General features: G+C 33.0%; 1 pseudogene; it reads right to left on the reverse strand.

The window, feature by feature from the left end:
- Positions 1-6,428: 6,428 nt before the first annotated feature.
- Positions 6,429-19,508, reverse strand: part of LOC100915838 — a 42,255-nt pseudogene continuing 29,175 nt past the window's right edge.

Genomic DNA, 19,508 nt, shown 5'->3' on the forward strand with positions numbered 1-19,508 from the left:
TTTAAGAAAAAATGACTTCCTCATAAGTAGCTTCAATTCAAGATTTTAGAAAATTAAATATGGCTCCTGAAATATGGGGTGATGTAATAAAAACATAAATGATAAACATAAATTATGAGAGAGAAGGAGAAGAAAAAAAAAAGGTGATATATAGGAGGGATATAAAGGTAAAAAAGTAGTATTTAACCATTAATTGAATCATGTTATATGTGTGAATGAGTAGATGAAGACAACACCAAAGGGAAATTAAGAGACAAAAGGAAGAAGGCAAAAGATAGTAAATTCAAGTTTGGAACAAAAAACTTTAGAAAATGAGGGGGGAAAGGAAAAAAATACTAAACTAGTTAAAATGGGAGTAAGGACTTGGGATGGGAAGAAGAGAAACTTTGGGGAGACAGACTCCTTAAACCGTAATAGATGAAAGTCAATTAAATTGAATCAGTGAAGGAAAAATATAATCTTTAACAAAAAAATAACAATAACATAAATAAATTTTAATTCGGAAAAATATGACAGAAAAATAATCACACACCTAATTTTAAATTGGAATGAATTGAACAACTCAATAAAATGAAACAAAGTAAGAAATTGATTAAGAAATTTTTAAAAAGTACTATCTGTTGATTCCACCTCAAAAGCAAAGACATACACAGCATAAAAATGAAGAGTGAAACCAATTTTTATGCATCAGGTAAATCAACAAAAAAACAGGAATTGCAGTCATTCTGTCAGACAAGGCAACTATAGCAGATGAATTATCATCACTGTGTATATTTTTGTAAGTCTGTAAGATTACATATCAATTTTAAAAATGAATAAAGAAGTACATTATCCCCCGGTTTACCACATAATCAGCAGAGAAAACACATACAAAGAACATCTATTGTTAAGTGCTATATATGAAGGGCATTCATATGAGATTCACATGCATTTCAGGAAACATGTATGAAGACACATTTTCCAGGAACCCCTCTGCCCAGATGTATAGCTAAGATAACTCATAATTACAGTGATTCAGTGTTGTTTATATGCTCTGAACTCTTTATTTTATGTGTATTGTAACATTTTCTTCCACTGAGTATATTGCTGTAAATTCCAGGCTAGCTCCCTGAATGCCTCAGGATCAGCCAGAGTCAGGATAAGCAAAAGTCCTTGGTCTTTAGGGGAAGAAGTGAAGGAGATGGAAAACTGCCAGGAGTTTTGTCAAGGATCCTTTATTGATTCTAGAGTCCAAAATCTCCACACATTATTCCTCCTCGTCCTGAGGCCAAGTGAAGTTCTCTTGCTTCTCTCACTCCACCTCTAATCCTTACCTACAATTCTTTTAACCCCAAGCATTGAGCTAGCATTAACTGAAAGAAAAGAAATTCCAAACATATGCTAATACATTTGTCCAATAGGTAATTTGCCTTAAGTGCTCAGTTGTCTGATTAAAGCATACTTTTTAAGAGTTTCATCCCTTTACATATTGCTCTTCCCCTGGCCCCCATAATTATTACTTTTCTATGGCTACCATCTCAGTGTCAATTCTTTGAGGTCATCTGCTATCTACTTCAACTTCTATTTGTTAGAATGCTTCTCACTAATAAGGACAGACAGGTAGACTTATTGTCATAGCCAGAGACCAAGTTATCATAGCCATCTAAGGGTATAATTCTGGAATGATTCCATTCTTTCCTCTCAATTTCTGCTCTGTTCCTTTCCCTTCCCTCCTCTTCCTTTTCTTTTCCTTACCATATCCCCCTTTGTCCCATTCCTACAGCAGCCTATTGATTCTTTTCTCTCTGTATGTGATTCAAAGATTTGTAAAATTTATATATTCAGCCAAATTGACATTTGCTATATTATCAAGTATCTTTTGAATAACTCAAATTGTACATGAATAAGTATTTCAAATTCAACATAATTGAAACAGAGCTCATAATTTTTGCCTTCAAACTATTTTCCATTCTATACTTCTATATTACTTTTTAAGGGATTCTCGCAATCACCCAGGCCTGCAGTTTCAGCATCATCCTCAATTCCTTATTCATTTGTACCATATATCCATTTCATCATCAAATATTGTTTTTCCCACTTTGACAAAATGTCCCAATGTACATCCCCTTTTCTTTTCCCATCATTACACAACTTTAGTGCAGATTCTCATCACTTCTCACATGGCCTAGATTATAGAAATAATCTATTTACAGATCTCTCTGCCTCAAGCTTCTCTATACCATACTGAATTTAGTACAATGAATGATACACGGTATTGGCTAAATACATGCCATCTATGATGATGAGGATGAATTTTTGAGTAACAATTTTGATCATGTCACTTTCCTGTTTTATGAGCTCCATGACTATTACTCCTAAGATCAAATATATTTTTGACATTTAAAGTTTTTCATATTGTAATCATTTCCCACCTTTTCTTCATCATTGCATATTACTCCTCTCTCCAAATTATATACTGTTATATTGGCTGACTTCTATTTGCTGGAACATGATGCTCCATATCTTCACACTTTTTTAAATGACTGCCCTTCATTGTTAGAAAATGTATTTCATTCACCTCTTTTTTGTTGTTGTTTTGTTTGTTTATTTTTCATTTTCCTTGTTTTATTTAAGCAGTTCAGGAGGCATTTTCTGGCCCTTCAATTACCAATGGCTATTCCTTTCATGTCGTCCTCTTGACTTATTCTGTATATATCTTGTACAGATCTAGTTTTTTTTTTGAATGTTGTTTTTACTAATTAGCAAGCATGTATATTCTTTTAAGACATATTCTCTTCTCTCTCTCTCTCTCTCTCTCTCTCTTTGTCTCTCTCTCTCTCTCTCTCTCTCTCTCTCTCTCTCTCCTTCTCCTCCTCTTCTTTCTTCTCTGCCTCTTCCTTCTCCTTCTCCATGTGTGTGCTTGAATTTATTTTTTATATGTAACACAATGCTCAGTACACAGTCAGCACTTTTTTTTTGGACTGATTTATAGATTGTCCCAACAATAGTGTTAAAAATTCCTTCCATTATAATTTTTATTCTGTTATGTGATTCTGAAGCTTCAAACTTATTTTCAGGCAATTATATTAAAGAAAACCCACAAAAAGATATATGAAAGATAATCTATGAACCCTACTCTTCTACCTTAATTTTGTTTGAGTTGGAAATAATTTTGGAATAAAATTTTTAAAAAAGAGGAGATGAAATAAATGTCTCTTGTGTTCACCTTCAATCCTGTCTGATCTTGCGGATGCTCAAGAAAATAACATGCAAGACAATAAAATAAAGTAAAAACAGTTTAAAACTTACTTGTCCCATTCTGGCCAAAAGAACTGTCCTTCTGTCTCCAAATAAAGTGAATTGATCACTTGGCTTGGAGTCAGAAAGACCTGAAATCTATTGTGAACTCAAACATTTACTAAGTATATAGTATGGTTAAGTTAATTAATTCTGTCTTCTTCAGTTTGGCAACCATAAAATATAGACAACAATGTCACCTGACACTTTTTCCCCATGGTTTTGCAAAAATCAAATGTGATTTATTTATAAAGTACTAAGGATAGTACTCAGCACATAGTAGGTGTTTAATAATTGCTTATTTCCTTCTTTTCAAAAATATGTTTTATTTCACTCTAATTTATATAATTATTATATTTATGCATATTCTATATATTATATACATACATATATCCACAATATATTCATGTATCTACTTGTATGTGTATGTATACAAATATTTCTATAAATCAAAATTTATTTTGCTTTTAATATTTATATGTTGTCTAAGGAACTCATTTTGTTCTTTAGTGACAAGGAGCTCAGCTGCTTCTACAGATTAAACATTTTTGAATAGATCTTGAAATAAATGGGAAAATATTCCATCTACCATATTCACTACTATCACCATGACTTCAAGAGATTCAGGCATAGTTGCAGGGACTAAGTAAATAGTGTAGAAATCATCTTTCTGACAAGACTGTAACATGATGTTGTATACTTTATAGGTCAAACATTGTCTCTTAGAAAACATATAGTTGGCTGGAAAAAGTAATTCCTCTCTAGTGTATCTACATTATTATACTGTTATATATAAAAAGCAAATTCAATTACAGAATCAAGTCACCTTATACTTTTCTGAAATCTTAGTGAAAATATTTGACCTTAAGACCTTAATATTTATTAAGATTTTTGTTATTATGGGCTATATTATCACATCATATTTTTTGTACCAGAAAGAGCCTTTTAAGAATGGCTTTCCGCTACCATGATTTGATCTGAAATTGTACTTAACATTGAGTTATATGCAAATGCTACCCAATTCGCTTGAAGATATTAAAGTTATTTCTTAAGATGACTAAGTAGGAAAGAAATATGTCAGAGGAGCCCATGTTGCTGAGACATGATATAAAGAAAGCTATTTCCTTTTAGTTGTTTGAGGGCTCTAATTGCAAACATTCTCTGCTTCAGTGCCAGCCATATGCCATTTTTTTACCAATGCCACACATTTATTCACTGAATCTCCAATAAAAATCACATTCTAACTCCAAAGTAATAAATAAATGTGCGATATAAGACAAATACCAGCTGACAACATACTTTAGGAAAAAAAAAAAAAAAAAACTTGACTCTATGAATCAGAATTTCCTGAAGCAACACTAATGCAAAATATATTAGCACTAACAGTGGGAAGTCAATATTGTAGCTTCAAAGGGTTGATTACAGGAAAAAAAAAGTGGCAAGAATTTATGCCAATTTGTTGAACCACTAACAGGATTTTAAAAATCATAATAGACCTTTTGTTTGATAATAATAAACATGTCACTATGTATGTATAGTATAAGAAGGATCAGATTATAGGTGGGCATATGCAAATAATTCTGTGACACAGAGTCCTAAAATTGCCAATTTTTTAAAGAAAATAATTTATTATAAACCATGCCTTACTTCTGCATAACAAATTCTAGAATAATACCATTAGAAGTGGAGTTATGTTTCTGTTTTCCTTTTATAGCTTAACCACTTCAAGTCATCCTTTTTTATTTTATCTACAGGTTCAACATATGTATGTGTGGTAATTGAAGGATATTAAATTTAAATTGTTCTTTTCTCTGGGTAAGCTGTATTCCTTTCTGTAATAAATCAAAAGCATAGCACAAGACCTAATTTCCTCTCCTAGATTTTTCTAATGTGAAAAAATGAGAGACTAAGGAGGAAAGGATTGAGTTCCCTGCATTGTACCAGATGGATGCCCATTTGCAAAACAATGATGCATTTAGAAGAGACAGCAGAAAACTGCAGTGAATGCAAAGAAGACATTTGTAATCCTCTTGGAATTTCTTCAAAATATTAAGAGGAGAATTTGTCTAGACTTCATACAAACTAGTCTGTGGAATTAATCTTCAACTTGGAGTACATATTTCATATGGGTTTCTTGGCACAATTTTAGAGTAGCATAATTTGAAAATTTTACAAACAGTATAGCCTAACAATTTTTTTATTTTGTTTTAGAATCTCAAGAATTCTCAGGAAAATCATAGCAATTTGATCAAATCTCAAAGATTTGATGGTCACATGTTCTGGTGGAGGTCACATGATGATGGCTTCATTCCTGACAAAAATTTAGTATGAAAAATTCCCTCTATTGCTTTGAAATATTATCATAAATAATTAAAATGCAACTAATCTTGTGAAAATAAAATGTGTGAAGTACTTTAAATGATGCAGTATAACTGATATTTCTTTTCATGAGATTTCCAGTAACTTTCCCTGCCTTACATGCAAAAGCTGGGAAACTTTTTTTTTTTTCTGCCAAAGAATGAAACATATATTGTGAATAAATAAATTGTGATACTTCAATTCCATATTAAAAGGTATTTGGACTTTGAGATCAATATTTTTTAAACCATTATATTGGAAGTTTCTAAATGAATATATTTGTTATCTAACAAAATTTCATTATGTAATAATTTAATGTGAGTCCCATGAAATTCTATAAAATTCACATCTAAGAATGTAAGGCTTAAAGATCAGATTCTTCTTAATAAGAGACTAGATATAAAACCAAAGAAATGTCCCAAGGAACTATGGGTATCAATACATCTATAATTTGATCAAGAACTAAATATGTGCCAGACACTGTTAGGATAAAAACAATATAATCTGTCTTCATAATGAACTTATTACACATAGATGAGAATCATTCTCTTGGTCTTCTTACCAGTCTCTGAAGTGGTCATGAGTCCATCTCTTTTTTTTTTTTTTTTTTTGGTAGAAGCATATGTTAATTTCAGTACTATCAATATAGTTATAATCCAATACTTCTATAGTTGCATTATACTTAACATCATTTGCAGTATCTTCCAGGACTGTGTTATACTGGAATTTGAGAATGGACAACTTCAATATGTTTTGAGGATCCTTGTTTTCTCCATGGGAACTATTTTTAATCATTAAAAATATAAGCTGAAAAATTCTCCATTCAATGTAGATGATATGACAAAATATAAGATAAGTATCATGCAGCTAAAATCATTGAATATTAGTATTGTCATTTTTGGCAATATTTACAACCTTCTTTGATCCTAAAACATCCAGATTTTGGTCTTGAAAGTAATATTTTTTTATGTAAGAAACAAATTATCATGAAAGCAGTTTTGTTGATTGCAAAAATGATCAGTATATATGCTTGGGAGAGAGTGGTCTAAAGACCCAAAAAGTGACATATTCTGATCTTTATAAATTGCTAATAAGCACAAGAGACAACACTGCAAATATTGTGGGAAATAGCCAGCCTCCAAGCATAATCAAGCATAAGACACATTTCACTTGTAGCTTTTGATCTAGCAACATGGTATGTGAAATAGTGTGCCATCTTTCTAGAGTAATTATAGTGAGTGTGTAGTGTGAATAAAAAGTCCACTTCCAAATACAGTGAAAAATACAAGCAGCACTACAATCACTTTCTGTCTGCCAAACTATGGCATAGTTATGATATTGATCTTTGGTTTTAAAATGAACTGAAGCAATAATCAGCCTATAGGGCCCCATGTAAACAAATGCAAAAGAGAGATTGCACATGAGAAATCAGGGTATTGTCATTTTATAATAACTGATCAGCAGCAGTGAATTTTTCCCATGATTGCTAGATTTATGAGTGATATCAAGACTCAAAGGAAGTCATAACTCATCATATCTTTACAAGGATTCAAGTCATTTGGTTTAAGAGCACATCAAAATATTTTAGATGAGCAGAAGTCATAGTCATAAGGCCAGATACTTAGTTCACTCTTCACAAAAATGGCAGAATAGAATGTTTCATTTGGTTTCCTTGTGTTTTCACATGGAATGTTGACATTTTGACACTTCTTTTTTGACCAGATGATAATTACTTTATGGAATGTGCTAATCCAGCAATTAACATGTGAACATCACCCTATAGCAGGATAGTTCCTCCCAAAATTTTGGGTCATGCAGTCCCTCTCAAGACATCATTGTGCATTTTCCTCTGATCTTATTCTCCTTTAAGTCCAATGAGATCAGTGTTGTTCCATTGAACACATGGCTTTGTATTTCTTCAAATCCATGAAAGTTGAGTGTTGGGCAATTATTCCTCCCTTGAAAAGCATGTTCTAGGATGATGGTTTTGTGCATATTATCACAAATTTTCAAAATAATATTAAATTCAGCTAAGAAAATCTTTGTAAAAACTTGGGAGTTGGGGCGGAGCCAAGATGGCGGAGAAGACACACGCGACTTTCTAAGCTGTTCTCTTACCCTCTTTATCAATATTATATCGAGCCTCAAAAATAGTCTTGACTGCTACAATTCGTAAAGATAAGAAGTAGAACAACTCACCGGCCGAAAAACTCAGTCTCGCCAAAAAAGGTTGGTTCCGGGGCCAGGGGGGAGATCGGCGCAGACAGGGAGAGAAATTAGGTTCCAAGGAGAGTTTCAAACCGAGGGTGAAGGCACAGATCTCAGCACAGGCTCACAGCCCCAACCCGCAGTACGGGCTTTTCCTTGGGGCAGTTGTGATCCTGCACAGCAGGAGGACGGCCGGGTTAGCCTCAATCTGCACAGTGGGAGCTCGCTTGGGGCCATAGGAGCTTTTCCAGGGCCGATTTGCATCAGGCAGAGACCCTGGGCAGAGTTGGTGGCGGTCTGCGTTCTGCGGTCAGCTGCTAATACTCACAGTCCCACAAGAGGCTCCAGCCTGGGGTGGTGACACTTTCACCACTTAGTCTCTAGCCCAGGGCAATCGATAATCCACTCAGCCCTACTAAGCAGTTTGATAGCTCGGCCAGTGCTGAATCCACTTCCTGTTGGGGGAAGGGAAAACTCTCACCCAGAGCACTCCCATACTCGAGCCGAAATCGGTTTACATCTTTCCCTGCTCTGCAGAGGAAGCTGGTAACCCCTTGCCTAGGGACCTACCCTAAAGGCTTTAAAATGAATAAAAAGATGAAAAGAACAATCGACAGCTTCTATGCAGAAAAAGAGCAGGTCAGCAAACCTGAAGAGACCCTCAAACAACAAAAATGCATCAGACTGTCATCCTTTACATAATGCTCCTCATAGAAGAGGACCATTAAAAGTCTCAAAAGAGGTTAGAAGATAAATGGGGAAAAGGAAAGAAAGCCTTACAAAGAGCAACAACTTCCTGAAAATCAATTGAAAAGTTAAAAATTCCAGAAGGCAGGGAAACAAAATTGGTGAATTGGAAAAATAAAAAATCTCAGAAAAGTAAGAATTGTGAATTGGAAAAAATAAAGAATTCACTAGAAAGTAGGATTTGTGAATTGGAAAAGACAAAGAACTCACAAGAAAGTAGGATCCGTGAATTGGAAAAGACAAAGAACACGCAAGAAAGTAGGATCTGTGAATTGGAAAAAGAAAATAATTCACTAAAAAAAAAATTAGTGAAATGGAAAAAAATTCCACAGACCAAAAAAAAAACATTCAAAACTCAATTGGACATATACAGAAAAGAAGTAAAAAGCTATTGAAGAAAATAATTCTTTAAAATTAGAACTGAACAAATTGAAACTAATGATTCACTGAGACAGCAAGAATCAGTCAAAACAAAACAAAAAATGACAAACTGGAAAAACCACGAATTTTCTACTTGCAAAACACAGACTTGGAAAATAGATCTAGGAGATAATCTGAGGATTATTGGACTTTCTGAAAACTATGATGAAAAAAGAGCCTAGATACTATTTTACAAGAAATCATCAAAGAAGAACTGCCAGATGTAATAGAATCAGAAGGTAAAATAGGCATTGAAAGAATTCATCGAACACCTTCTGAAGAAAACCCTAAAATAAAACCCCAAGGAATGTGGCAAAATTTCAGAACTATAATATTAAGGAAAAAATTTTACAACAGCCAAAAACCATTTTAAATACCGAGGTGCCACAATGGATCACCCAAGATCTGGCTGCCTCTACATTAAAGGAAAGAAGGGCCTGGAATATATTTCCGAAAGGCACAAGAACTGAGATGCAGCCAAGAATAAACTACCCAGCTAGCTGAGCATTTTCTTCCAGGGAAGAAGATGGACATTTAATGAAACAAATGAATTCCATTTGTTTCTAAGAAAACCAGAACTAAACAAAAATTTGATCTCCAAGAATAGAACTCAAGAGATGCAGAAAAGGTAAAAATAACTCTTGAGAATTGTATTTCTGTTGTGGATATACAAAAGAATACATGATAATTTGATTTACTGATATTAACATAAAAAGGGAAGTGATATGGAAAAGGGATGATGGCAGAACAAGGTGGGAAGGAGGGATAAAAAGAAACCACATCCCAAAGAGGCTAAGGAAACCATTATATCTGAGGGAATTAGAGAGGGGAGGAACATTGTGTGAATTTACTCTTATCAGAGTTGGCTCAAAGAAAAATAATTGACATTTGTTTTGAGAAAATTTCTCGCCTCATTAAAAAGGAGGGGAGAGGAAAAAGAAAAAGAGTAATAGGGAAGGAAGGGGAAAGACCAAAGGGGGGGAGGGATTATAAAGGATGACGTGATAAGAGGGTAAAGTTAAAGAAAGGGTTGGGAGCAAGAATAAGTACCACAATCTGGGGTTATTAGGATGGCAGGAAATACAGATTGTAATTCAACGAAATTAATGGATAACCCCATAAAGAGAGACAGATAGCAGACTGGATCAAAAGTCAGAACCCTACAATATGTTGTTTACAAAAACACATTTAAAGCAGGGGATACATATAGAGTAAAAGTAAAGGCTGGAGCAAAATCTATTATGCTCAGGTGAAGTCAAAAAAGTGGGGAAGCCATCCTTATCTCAGATCAAGCAAAAGTAAAATTGATCTAATTAAAAGAGATAAGGAAGGTAACTACATCCTGCTAAAGGGAGCATAAACAACGAAGCAATAACAATATTAAACATATATGCACCAAGTGGTATGGCATTCCAACTTCCTAAAGGAGAAGTTAAGAGAGTTCAAGAAGAAATGAAACAAAACTGTAATAGTAGGGAGATCTCAACCTTGCACTCTCAGAATTGAACAAATCAAACCACAAAACAAATAAGAAAGAAATTAAAAAGTAAATAGAATATTAGAAAAATTAGGTATGTTGGATCTTTGGAGAAAATTGAATGGAGATAGAAGGGAATATACTTTCTTCTCAGCAGTTCATGGAACCTATTCAAAAATTGACCATAATTAGGACATAAAGACCTAAATTAAATGCAAGAAAGCAGAAATAGTAAATGCTTTCTTTTCAGATCATGATGCAATAAAAACTACATTCAACAAAAAGTTAGGGAAAGAGACCAAAAGTAATTGGAAACTAAACAATCTCATCTTAAAGAATGATTGGTGAAGCAGCAAATTATAGATACAATTAATAATTTCACTCAAGATAATGACAATGATGAGACATCATAAAAATTTGTGGGATGCAGAAACATTAATAAGAGGGAATTTTATATCCTTAGGGCTTACTTGAATAAAACAGAAAAGAAAAGATTAATGAATTGGCCTTGCAACTAAAAAAACTAAAAAAGACCAAATTAAAACCCCAATCAAATACTAAATTGGAAATTCTAAAATTAAAAGGAGAAATTAAAAATATTGAAAGTAAAAACTATTGAACTAATTAATAAAACTAAGAGTTGGTTCTATGAGAAAGCCAATAAAATAGATAACCTTTGGTAAATCTGATTAGAAAAGGAGGAGGAAAATGAAATTAGTATCTTAAAAATGAAAAGGGAGAACTTTCCACAATGAAGAGGAAATTAGAGAAATAATAAGGATATTTTGTCAACTTTATGCCAATAAATTTGATAACCTAAGTGAAATGGATGACTACCTCCAAAAATACAGACTTCCCAGACTAACAGAGGAAGAAGTAAATTGCTTGAATAGTCCCATCTCAGAAAAAGAAATAGAACAGGCAATTAAACAACTCCCTAAGAAAAAATCCCCAGGACCAGATGGATTTACATGTGAATTTTACCAAACATTTAAAGAACAATTGGCCCCAATCATATAAATTATTTGATAAAATAGGGAATGAAGGAGTCCTACCAAATAACTTCTATGACACAGACATGGTACTGATACCTAAACCAGGTAGGCTGAAAACAGAGAAAGAAAATTATAGACCAATCTCCCTAATGAATATTGATGCTAAAATCTTAAATAAGATATTAGCAAAAGACTACAGAAAAATCATCTCCAAGATAATACACTATGATCAAGTAGGATTTATACCAGGAATGCAGGGCTGGTTCAATATTAGGAAAACTATCAATATAATTGGCCATTAATAACCAAATTAACAAAACCTATGATCATCTCAATAGATGCAGAAAAGCATTTGATAAAATCCAACATCCATTCCTATAAAACACTTGGAGAGTATAGGAATAAATGGACTTTTCCTAAAATAATACAGCATCTATTTAAAACCATCAGTAAGCATCATATGTAATGGAGACAAACGCAACCATTCCCAATAAGATCTGGAGTGAAACAAGGTTGCCACTATCACCGTTACTATTTAATATTGTATTAGAAACCTAGCTAGCAATAAGGCTGAGAAAGAGATTAAAGGAATAAGAATAGGCAATGGGAAGCCAAATTATCACTCTTGCCGATGCATGTTATTAGAGAATCAGAGATTCTGCTAAAAAGTTATTAAAATAATCCACAACTTTAGCAAAGTTGCTGGTTATAAAATAAACCCACATAAGTCATCAGCATTCTTTATATCACCAACAAAATCCAACAGTCAGAGTTACAAGAAATTCCTTTAAAGTAACTACTGATAATATAAAATATTTAGGAATCTATCTGCAAGGGAAAATCAGAAACTTTATGAGAAATTACAGACCACTTTTCACATAAATTAAGTCTGATCTAACCAATTGGAAAAATATTAAATGTTTGGATAGGACGAGCAAATATAATAAAGATGACAATATTACCTAAACTAATCTATTTATTTAAGCGCTATACCAATCAGACTCCAAAAACTATTTTTAATGACCTAGAAAAATAACAACAAAGTTCATATGGAAAAAAAGGTCAAGAATTTCAAGGGAATTAATGAAAAAATCAAATGATGGTGGCTTAGCTGTACCAGATCTAAAATTATATTATAGAAAAGCAGTTACCAAAACTATTTGGTATTTGTAAGGAATGATTAATTGATCAGTGGAATAGATTGGGTTCAAGGGATAAAACAGTCAACAAATATAGCAACCTAGTCTTTGACAAACCAAAGATCCCAGCTTTGGGATAAGAACTTACGTTTGATAAAAATTGCTGAGAAAATTGGAAACTAATATGGCAGAAACTAGGCATTGATCCAAATTAACGCCTACACCAAGATAAGGTCAAAATGGGTTCATGACCAGGCATAAAGAATGAAATTATTAATAAATTAGAGGAACATAGGATAGTTACCTCTCAGACCGGAAGGGGAAGGTCTTTAGGACAAAAGCAGAACTAGAGATCATACTGATCACAAAATAGAAAATTTCGATTATACCAAACTGAAAAGTTTTGTACAAACAAAACGAATGCAGACAAGATTAGAAGGGAAGAATAAACTGGGAAAATATTTTACAGTCAAAGGTTCTGATAAACTCATTTCCAAAATATATAAGAATTAACTCTAATTTATAAAAATCAAGCCATTCTCCAATTGAAAAATGGTCAAGTATGAACAGACATTCTCGATGAAGAAATTGAAACTATTTCTAGTCATATGAAAGATGTCCAAGTCATTATTAATCAGAGAAATGCAAATTAAGACAACTCTAAGATACCACTACACACCTGTCAGATTGGCTAGATGACAGGAAAAAATAATGATGATTGTTGGAGGGATGTGGGAAAACTGGAACATTGATTCATTGTTGGTGGAGTTTGAACGAATCCAACCATTTTGGAGAGTAGTTTGAACTATGTAAAAGTTATCAAACTGTGCATACCCTTTGATCCAGCAGTGTTACTACTGGGATTATATCCCAAAGAGATTATAAAAAGGAAAAGGGACCTGTATGTGCACGAATGTTTGTGGCAGCCCTTTTGATGGAGAAACTGGAAACTGAATGGATGTCCATCAGTTGAGAATGGCTGAATAAATTGTGGTATATGAAAATTATGGAATATTACTGTTCTGTAAGAAATGACCAACAGGATGATTTCAGAAAGGCCTGAGAGACTTGAACTGATGTGAGTGAAATGAGCAGGACCAGGAGATCATTATATACTTCAACAACAATACTAGATGATGACCAGTTCTGATGGATCAGGCCATCCTCAGCAACGAGATCAACCAAATCATTTCTAATGGAGCTAGTAATGAACTGAACTAGCTATACCCAGAAAAAGAACTCTGGGAGATGACTAAAACCATTACATTGAATTCCCAACCTATATTTATGCACACCTGCATTTTTGATTCTTCACAAGCTAATTTGTAAATAATTCAGAGTCTGATTCTTTTGCAGCAAAATAATGTTTTGGTCATGTATACTTATTATGTATCTAAGTTATATTTTAATATATTTAACATCTATTGGTCATCCTGCCATTTAGGGGGTGGGGGTAAGAGGAAAATTGGAACAAGAGGTTTGGCAATTGTTAATGCTGTAAAGTTACCCATGTATATATCCTGTAAATAAAAGGCTATTAAAAAAAAAAAAAAAAAAAAAAAAAAAAAACTTGGGAGTTTTTGTATGCCTGTATTACAGATACTCAGATATTTTAACCAAAAAAAGGTTTGTAAATGCTTCAGGCTCAATGTATACCATGTTTTTTAGTATTCTGAATCAATATTTCATGCAAATTGAGGAGTCTGTCAAAGGCATTAGCTATCATCTTTTTCAATGAGTAACTGTGAGATTTCGATTATTAATACAAGACTATTTTCTCTGAAAGCTTGTGAAAAATGACATTGACAGGGAGATAGATAAGTGATATCTTGGTGAAGTTGGCTTCTATCAGAGCACTGTGAAGTCCCATTAGGTTTACAGCTATAGAAATTGGGATAGTGAATTCTCATAGGCAGAAGTCTCATCTGTAGCAGTAGGAACACAGGCAGCAGTTTTGGATGCCTTGCTGGAGTCAATGGCTGCTTCATTGTCTCAGAGGTTTATACCCATTATCTCAGCTGGGTAAACAATACCTCTAGCATGGGACCTTTTCCCACACTTTCCTTGATCTAGGGAGAGAAGGCAACTCCTCTTTTGCCTCCTGTTCTTCTGAATTCTCTTGTCCTTATGTATCTGTTTTCATATGATTCCCTTTTACTGATATTTTGTTTATCACTCAGAAGGCATTCCTTGCCAGTTTCTGTCCTTTGGTGTTGGTTTGTTTTTTGTATTTTTTTCTTTGTTTTGTTTTATTGTTTTGCTCCTGGATGCACAGTTCACCTTTCAAAAAAGTGATGCACATGTTTTGACACTTAGATTGTAAAAGTATTGCAATGAGAATTTATATTATAAATTTTAATGTTTCTTGGTCCAGAATGCTATTTAAATTTTCTATTGTTTCCCACTGTATCCCTTAAAGTGTGAGTGAACTTTCTTTAATAGCTGACTTTAAAGGATCTCTCACTTTTACTCCAGGTCAGTTCATGATGAGTCCACTCTATTTTCTTTTTTCTTTTCCTAGTATCTAAAAAGTGTAGGCCCACTCATTCAATGTAATCCTCTGATATTTATATAGGTTTATTCCTTCTATCATTTAATTTACCTTTCTACCTCCCATTTCCTTCTAAGACAATTGGCCAGAATTAGTTAAATAACAATCAGTGTTTCAGATCTTTACAAAAGGAAGAAAGACGGGATAAAGACCAACTCTTATTTTTTACACATCTCTGCAGGGACAATGATTTACAATAAGAGAAAATCATGCTTAGTTTATTGGTTTTTCAGTTATCATAATTGATGAAAGAAAATGCCATAGTCCCTGACTAGAAGTGATATTCTCACAAAGTAAAAAAAAAAAAAATATGTACACCCCACTCCCCCCCCACACACACATACACACACACAGTAAAATGTGATCATTTTAAAAGGTACATTAAGAAAATTCAAAGAGATAATTTTCAGGTAGTAGAATTAAAGTGTGTATGAAAGAAATATTGCCTGCATCAGGTATTGGGAAAAGTAAGAGAGCTCCCAACATGGAGAGTTGAACAAGAAAAATAATCCAGGCATAGGACATTTAAAACTTCAGAGGAATTAGAAGATATCTCCAGTTGCACTTGCCTAGAATATGAAAAATATCTGCTGAATTTCATTCCACAATGGTTAGCACACTCATATGCCCTCAAACTCTCTTAATCCTATTAACTGTGAGCCCACAGCTGCTGAAATAGGCATTCTGTTTTCCTTTCCAAATGCAAGCTCCCTCACTTGAATCTCCCACAATCCTATTACTCTACCAATGTCCCAGTTCAGATCTTCCCTGTATTTCCACTGTGCTCTGTAAACTGTCTGCTCAATAATTAATAAACTTATTTAAATCTTAATTATTTTCATTTCTCAGTCTTTAATCTTATAACATTGCTAGAGATGACTTTATCCTTTTGACACAAAATTCAGCTACTCTTTGTAGTACTAGTTATATATTCACTACTTCTCTCTGAATCAGTAGTCATAGTGGGGGGATTTAAAAATTCTTTTACTCCCTATTACTACTTAAGGATACCCCTCTGCCATCATTCAGGAAACATTTATCCTTTGAGGTTCAGAAATTTAAAAATTTCAATCTAGATCTTTGTCACTATAATTTTTATATTCCCAAGATATCCTCATGTTTAATGAGTTCAATACCTGACTCAAAGTCTTTCTTTGTTCTCCAACTTTTGTCCTCATATTGTGCATAATATTTTTTCAAATATTATAAATTTCCGTTTTTTCAACCTACTCATCTTCCCCAACATTTCTCTAGTCCAACTCAGCTGCAAAGAACTATTCCCTTGATTTTGTTCTTTCCAAAGTTATTTAAAATATTCATTAGACTCAGCAAAGAAGGCTTGGAAATCAAGTTTCTTCTTAAGAAAAGCAGCCAAAGCTGCCCTCTGCAAATACAAAGATCCTCTACACTCAAAGGCACTCAGAGCTGCATAGGAACCTTGGGATAGTATCTCTTTTAGTCCTATAAAAAGTGGAAAGAGGAGGAAGAAGAAGAGAGAAAGACAGGATAGAAGGGAGAGCAGAAACATTAGGAATAGAGATAAGAGAAAGTGGGAAGGGAAAATAGAAAATAAAGTAGTAGCTGGAGTGGTTAAAAAATCAACTAAGGACAGGGTAGAAAGAGAGAATAAAAGTGAATACAAGAGAGAAAATAGAATGGAGGGAAATAAGGAGCTGTTTATCATGAATGTGAATGTGAATGGGATGAAGTCTCATAAAATAGAAGTGAATAGCAGAGTGGATTAAAAACAATCTTACAATATGTTGTTTACAAGAAACACATTTGACACAGACACATAAGGACTAAAGGTAAAAAAATATAGAACAGAATTTATTATGCTTCAGCTGAAGTAAAAAAAAAGTAGGGGTAGAAATTTTGATCTCAGATAAAGCAAAAGTAAAAATAGATCTTATTAAAAAAAGATAAGGAATGAAAGTACATCCTAATAAAGATAACCTAAACAATGAAATAGAAATGTTATTAAATATCTGTGCATTTAGTGGTAGAGCAACCAAATTTCTAGAGAAGATTTTAAGACAGTCACAGGAAGAAAGAGACAGCAAAACCATTTTAGTGGGGGACCTCAATGTTCCCCTCTCAGAATCAGATAAATCTAACCACAAAATAAATAAGAAAGAAACTAGGGATGTTAATAAGATTCTAGAAAACCTAGATATGATCTGGACAAAACTGAAAAGGTCTACAAAGGAATACACCTTTTTCTCAGCAGTGTATGGCACCTTCACATATTTAACCATATCTTAAGGCATACAAACCTACAATCGATTACAGAAAGGCAGAAATAGTAAATGCTGCCTTTTCAGACTACAATACAATAAAAATTGATATTCAATAAAGTGCCACGGAAATATAGACTAAACTAAATATAGACTAAAAAACAATTGGAAATTAAATAATCTACTCCTAAAGAATGAATGCTTCAAACAACAAATCACAGAAACAATCCATAGTTTTATTCAAGAGAATGACAATGAGATAACATACTGAAACCTATGGGATAAAGACGCAAAAATTCTTAGGAGAAATTTTTTTATCTGCACATAGCTACATGAATAAAATAGAGAAAGAGGAGATCAATGAAATGACCATGCAAATAAAAAATAAAAGTAGAAAAAGAGCAAATTAAAAGTCCTTAACAAAATACTAAATTAGAAATTCTGAAACTCAAAGGAGAGATTAATAAGATTGAAACTAAGAAAACTACTGAACTAATAAATAAAACTAAGAGTTGATTTTAAAAATAGATAAACCTTTGGTTAATTTGATCAGAGAAAGAAAAGGAAAGGAAAGGATCAGCATCAAAAATGAAAGGAGTGAACTCACCATCAATGAAAAAGAAATTAAAGCAAAACTATGACAGCAAGTCTGACAATCTAATTAAAACGGATGGATATTTATAAAAATATAAATATTCCAGATTAACAGAAAAGGAATGAACTACTTAAATAGTGCCATTTTAGAAAAAAATCAAATAAGTTATTAATGAACTCCCCTCCAAAAAAAAAATAATCTTCAAGGCTAGATGGATTCACAAATGGATTCCACCAAACATTTAAAGAACATTTAATTCAAATACTATTTAATCTATTTGGAAAAATAGGGAAAGAAGGAGTACTGCCAAATTATTTTACTGACACAAATATGGCACTTATACCTAAGCCACGAAGAGCCAAAACAGAGAAAGAAAATTACAAACCAATCTGCCTAATGAATATTGATACAAATATTTTAAATAAAACATTAGCAGAGAATACAGCAACTTTTCAGCAGGATAATACAACTATGACCAAGTGGAATTTTTACCAGGAATGCAGGACTGGTTCAATTTCATCAAAACTATTACCATAATCCACCATATCAATGACAAAATCAACAGAAATTATGTGATAATCTCGATAGATGCAGAAAAAGCTTTTGACAATATACAGTATCCAATCCTATTATAAACAATAGAGAGCATAGGTTTAAAGAGAGCTTTCCTTAAAATAATAAGCAGCATCTAACTAAAAACAAGAGCAAACATTATCTGTAAGGGAGAGGAGCTAGATGCATTCTCAATAAGATCAGGGGTAAATAAGGATGCCCATTATTACCACTATTCAACATTATACTAGAAATGTTGGCTTTAGCAATAAGAAATAAGAAAAAGAAACCAAAGGAATCAGAATAGAATGAGAAAATAAAACTATCACTCCTTGCAGATATGATGATATACTTAGAGAACCCTATAAAATCATTCAAAAACCTACTTGACAAAATTCACAGCTTTAGCAAAGTTGCAGGATATAAAATAAAACCACACAAATCATCAACATTTCTGTATATTATTGGTAAAGCCTATCAGCAAGAGATAGAAGGAGGAGTTTCATTTGAAATTACTGCAGGCAAAATAAAATTCCTGGGGGTTTACCTATCAAGACAAACCTAAGAACACAAAACTATGAACACACTTATAAAATACTTCTCACACAAATAAAGACAGATCAAAACAATTGTAAAATATCAATTGCTTGTGTAAGCAGAGCTAATACAATAAAAATGACAATTATGCCTAAGTTGATCTAATTGTTCAGTGTCATATCAGTCAAACTGACAACAATTATTTTGTAGAACCAGAAAATATAATAAAATTCATCTGGAAAAACAAAAGGTCAAGAATGTCAAGGGAATTGATGAAAAATAAAATATAAAGGATTGTGACTTAGCAGTACAAAACCTAAAACTATATTATAAAGCAGCAATCATCAATACCATTTGATACTGGCTATAAATAGAATGGTGGATGAGTGGAATAGATTAGATACACATGACACAAT

This window comes from Sarcophilus harrisii, chromosome 1 (assembly GCF_902635505.1).
Source record: "Sarcophilus harrisii chromosome 1, mSarHar1.11, whole genome shotgun sequence".
Lineage (NCBI taxonomy): Eukaryota > Metazoa > Chordata > Mammalia > Dasyuromorphia > Dasyuridae > Sarcophilus > Sarcophilus harrisii.